Source organism: Suncus etruscus, chromosome 10 (genome assembly GCF_024139225.1).
Source record: "Suncus etruscus isolate mSunEtr1 chromosome 10, mSunEtr1.pri.cur, whole genome shotgun sequence".
Lineage (NCBI taxonomy): Eukaryota > Metazoa > Chordata > Mammalia > Eulipotyphla > Soricidae > Suncus > Suncus etruscus.
In genome coordinates, this window is record NC_064857.1 from 50,501,474 (window position 1) to 50,506,241 (window position 4,768).

General features: G+C 43.4%; 1 non-coding gene across 1 annotated transcript; it reads right to left on the bottom strand.

Moving 5' to 3' along the window:
* Positions 1-2,687: 2,687 nt before the first annotated feature.
* LOC126021609 (5S ribosomal RNA) lies at positions 2,688-2,806 on the bottom strand. Its single transcript, XR_007500110.1, has one exon. It is a non-coding gene; the product is annotated as a 5S ribosomal RNA (ribosomal RNA).
* Positions 2,807-4,768: the final 1,962 nt, after the last annotated feature.

Consider the following 4,768-nt stretch of genomic DNA (forward strand, 5'->3'; position numbering starts at 1 on the left):
CAAAACACGCACCCTACTGCTGTGCTATCTCTCCAGCCCCTGTGTGCAATTTTTTTTGGGGGGTCACACCTGGCAGCGCTCAGGGGACCATATGGGATGCTGGGATTCGAACCACCATCCTTCTGTATGAAAGGCAAACGCTTTACCTCCATGCTATCTCTCTGGCCCCTCCCTGTGTGCAATTTTATTAATCAAATAAGTAATGAAGTTCAAAACCACAGCAAAGAAGTGCCCATTGCACATTGTTCAAATAGAACGTTTCATCTTCTGTTTTTAGAGATGAAATGATTTCCAAAGAGGGCTGGTCCTGCATATCAGTATACCACTGTCTTCCAAGGGCCTATTCCATGATCCTTGTGGAAATTAAGGGGCGTAGTAAGTCCTTTGTCTTATTTGACTGGGTGGGTGCTATGAATGCATGCTCTGTGGGTTTCACTAGTGATGCTATGTGTGTCCTATGGATTCCAATATTGTCATTGTGTGTGTACCATATCTTCCACTGGTGGTGATAAGTGAGTGCTTCATAGGTGTCACTGATAACATGGTAAGTGCATGCTCTGTGGGTTGTACTGGTCGTGCTGTGAATGTATGCTCCATGGGTTCCACTGGTAGCTCTGTGACTGCATGATCTGTGAATTCTGCTTGTTGTACTGTGTGTGCTTTACTGATGGCACTGAGAGTGCCTGCTACAAGGGGTCAGCTGAGTGGGGCCCTGTGAGAGCATATTCCATGGGTAATATAGGTGACTACTGTGAGTGCATCCTTTGGTATTCCTGGGACTCACATGTTCAGAGCCATGGCCCTGCTCTGCATCACTTGGCTCTAGCTTTACTGTGGGGTTGACAAGACAAAGATGACAATAAATTATAGAATCTCTGGTCTCTGCCACTTTGGCTTCATTCTGTTTGATTTGGAATCTGTTGCAATCACCTGTCACCTCTGTTCTGACCTTGGTGCAGTGAAGTTACCGCCTGACACAGCTTTAGGGTAAAATTTTCCTTGTGATCTCCAACTTCTTCTATGGCTGAGTTTCTTATCAGGCCCTCTCAGATCTCCAGGCCCCACAAGTGCATATGTGTTACCCATACACAGGTAAATCCAAGCTTGCCCTGCAACCAAGAATTGGGCAGGAGCACTAGGCCACTGGAGATGTTGACTTCTCAGCTTCCTGTCCCCTTTGAAGTGATTGCTATGGTGACAGATGGCATATGACTAGTACAGAACTGGTGATAGCTCAACCTACTACTAAGTCCAGAACAAAAAGAGTTAAGTCTATATTTGCACTACTCAGAAACATATTAGACATGGCTCTTCAGAACTCACTTATAATTTTATATAATTTATAAATTATTATAATACAAAAATAAAGATAAGTTGTTTACAGTTTTTGCTTTGTCCTTGAAGGGTAGGAATCCATGTATTTGGTAATTTATCTTTGTTTTTTTTTGGCTCGTATGTTTGGTTTTTTGGGGGTGGTTCAAACCTGTTGACTCTCAGGAGTTACTAATTTCTGAGAGCAGGGCTAGGAGTAACCTCTACTCACCACCTGTTGCGCCAAACCCCCACCAAAAAAAAGAGAACTGGAGTGCATTGTACTTTGTATGCTGAGTCTAGCTCAATTCCCAAGGACACCAGAAGTAACTGCCAAGGGCCGGAGCGGTGGCACAAGTGGTAAGACATCTGCCTTTCCCGCTCTAGCCTAGAAGGACAGCAGTTCAATCCCCCAGTATCCCAAATGGTCCCCCAAGCCAGGAGAGATTTCTGAGTTTATAGCCAGGAGTAACCCCTGAATGTCACCAAGTGTGACCCAAAAAGCAAAAAAAAAAAGAAGTAACCACCAAAGTAACAGGCCAGGAAAAGCAACTGAGCACCACCTGATATGACCCAAAACATAAAAGAGAAAAGGAAACATTTTGCTTTCAGGAAAAAAAGATTAGAGAGAAGTATTGCAAATAGAGCAAGAAAAGAATTTGGTTGATAGTAAGCAGAGTAATATAATGAATATCAGAAATAAACAGCAAGTTTGGAGGAAAACTGATTAAACAAAAATAACTGTTAAACAAATCAAGGAAAAGAGTTTTCTTTGAAAGCCTCCAGATTCTGAGTAGATTATAATGTTGGTTTTTTTGTTTGTTTGGTTGGTTGGTTTTTGGGCCACACCCAGCAGCGTTCAGGGGTTATTCCTGACTCTGTGCTCAGAAATAGCTCCTGGCTTAGGGACCATATGGGATGCCAGGAATCGAACCCAGGTCCACCCTGGATCTGCCACATGCAAGGCAAACGCCCTATCACTGTGCTATCTCTCCTGCCCCGATTATAATGTTTCTTATTTTCATTACTAGATAGAAGAAAAAAAACATCTAGACCTCCATTTTGGATCAACTACATTTTTCTTTTCTTTTTTTTTGAAGTTAAACAATAATTTAATGTTCAAAAGGTTTAAAGAATGAAGAATGTTTCTTGATATAATTATTATTTTAAAATTATTATTTTCTGACTTGTTATCATTTTTGCATTTAATCTATAAAATATTTTTATGATGATCAATATACTCACTGGTCAACTATGCTATTAGGACTATTTAAAATTGAGTAACAAATTCATTTCTTGTACTAACAGTCCATGTACTCAATAGGTATATCTCACTAGGATCTATTATATTAATAGCACCTTTAAAAAAAAAAAAAAAACTACAGCACCTGGTAATCCCAGGTGGTCTCCCATCCAAGTACTAACCAGGCCCGACCCTGCTTAGCTTCCGAGAGTAGACGAGATCGGGCGCGTTCAGGGTGGTATGGCCATAGACATTTTCTTTTTATTCCTTCTCTCTCGGTCTGTGGGGGTTGTGTGTGTATTTTTCTCTCTCCTCTTTTTTTTTTTTTTTTTTTTTTTTTTTTTTTTTTTTGTGGTTTTTGGGTCACACCCGGCAGTGCTCAGGGTTACTCCTGGCTCCATGCTCAGAAATTGCTCCTGGCAGGCACGGGGGACCATATGGGACGCTGGGATTCGAACCGATGACCTCTTGCATGAAAGGCAAACGCCTTACCTCCATGCTATCTCTCCAGCCCCTTTCTCTCTCCTCTTTACCCTTCCATCCATTCCTCATTTTCTTTTTATTGTTTTTTTTTGGGGGGGGGTGTTGTTGTTGTTTGGGGAAGCACACCCTGTGATGCTCAGGGGCTACTCCTGGCTATGTGCTCAGAAATTGCTCCTGGCTTGGGGAACCATATGGGATGTCGGGGAATCAAACTGCAGTCCGTCCTGGGTCAGCTGCGTGCAAGGCAACTCCCTATCACTGAGCCATCGCCTTTTTTTTTTATTGTTTTGTTTTTTATTTTTGGACTACAACCCTCAAGGGTTACTCCTGGCTCTGTGTCAGAGACTCCTGGCAGGTTTAGGGGATCATATGGGATACAAAAGATTGAACCCGGGTCAGCGGCATGCAAGGCAAAAGTCCTAACCATTGTGCTATTGCTCTGGCCCTGGTCCCTTGTAATGGCAACAGATGCCATGTTTTCACCCAAGAAAAAGCAGGTCTGAAGCAGGGGTCGCGGCACAAAATAATTCAAACAAAACTGACAGTGAAATACATGTGGCCAAATAGCAATCTGTCTCGTCAAGCCAAGCGAGCAAGCTGCCTGCATGATTGCAGTTTTAATCTTTAATTGGGGGGGGGGGGTTGGGGTCACACCCGGCAACTCTCAGGAGTTACTCCTGGCTCTGCGCTCAGAAATTGCCCCTGGCAGGCTCGAGGACCATATGGAATGCCTGGAATCAAACCAGGGTCCTTCCTGTGTTGGCTTTGTGTAAGACAAGCACCCTGCCACTGTACTATCTCTCCAGCCCCAAGACTGCAGTTTTTTTAAGTACAAAGACCACCCCCAGGCGGGGAGTAAGGGTAGGGCCATCCTGAGCCGGTCCTATCAAGATTTGCTAAAACAAGCTAAATAGCAACATCTCTATTTTGGATAAAAACAAGATGTAAACAGACTCAAAGAAACCAGGGATAATCTTTGTTTTGGGTGGAACCAAGTTGTAAATTGTAAACAGTCCATCCTTTTAATTTGAGGTGTTAGAGATTTAACTTTGGGAAGCTCAAGACACACAAGACGGGGCCGGGTAGGTGGCGCTGGAGGTAAGGTGTCTGCCTTGCAAGCGCTAGCCAAGGAAGGACCGCGGTTCGATCCCCCGGCGTCCCATATGGTTCCCCCAAGCCAGGGGCGATTTCTGAGCACATAGCCAGGAGTAACCCCTGAGCATCAAACGGGTGTGGCCCAAAAACCAAAAAAAAAAAAAAAAGACACACAAGACAAGTACTCTATTTATGCCACTGGTCCCCATAAAGGTGAGTTTCATAAATGAATTTGTGCATTTTGGTTACTGGTTTTTGGATACATTTAGCAGTGCTGAGGCTATTCCAGGCAATGTCGAGGTGACCATGCCTTGCTGGGGAAAGAACCTAGAGCTGCTCCACACAGAGCATGTGTTCCACCACTGTGAACTATAAAGTTATTTCCCCAGCTCTATCATTTTTTCAAGGCAATAACAAGAACAGGCTTCATAATTCTTTCAAAAAATTAATCTAATGTGGTCCTATATTGATATTGCAGTTATTCAGATGTTTGCACTAATAATTTTGTGGGGAGGATGGCCATATTCGGCAGTGCTCAGGGCTTACATCTGACTTTGCACTTAAGGGTCATTCTTGGTTGGTCTTAGAGGATCTCATGGGATTGAATCTGTGTCAGTAATGTACTGTAACTGCAAG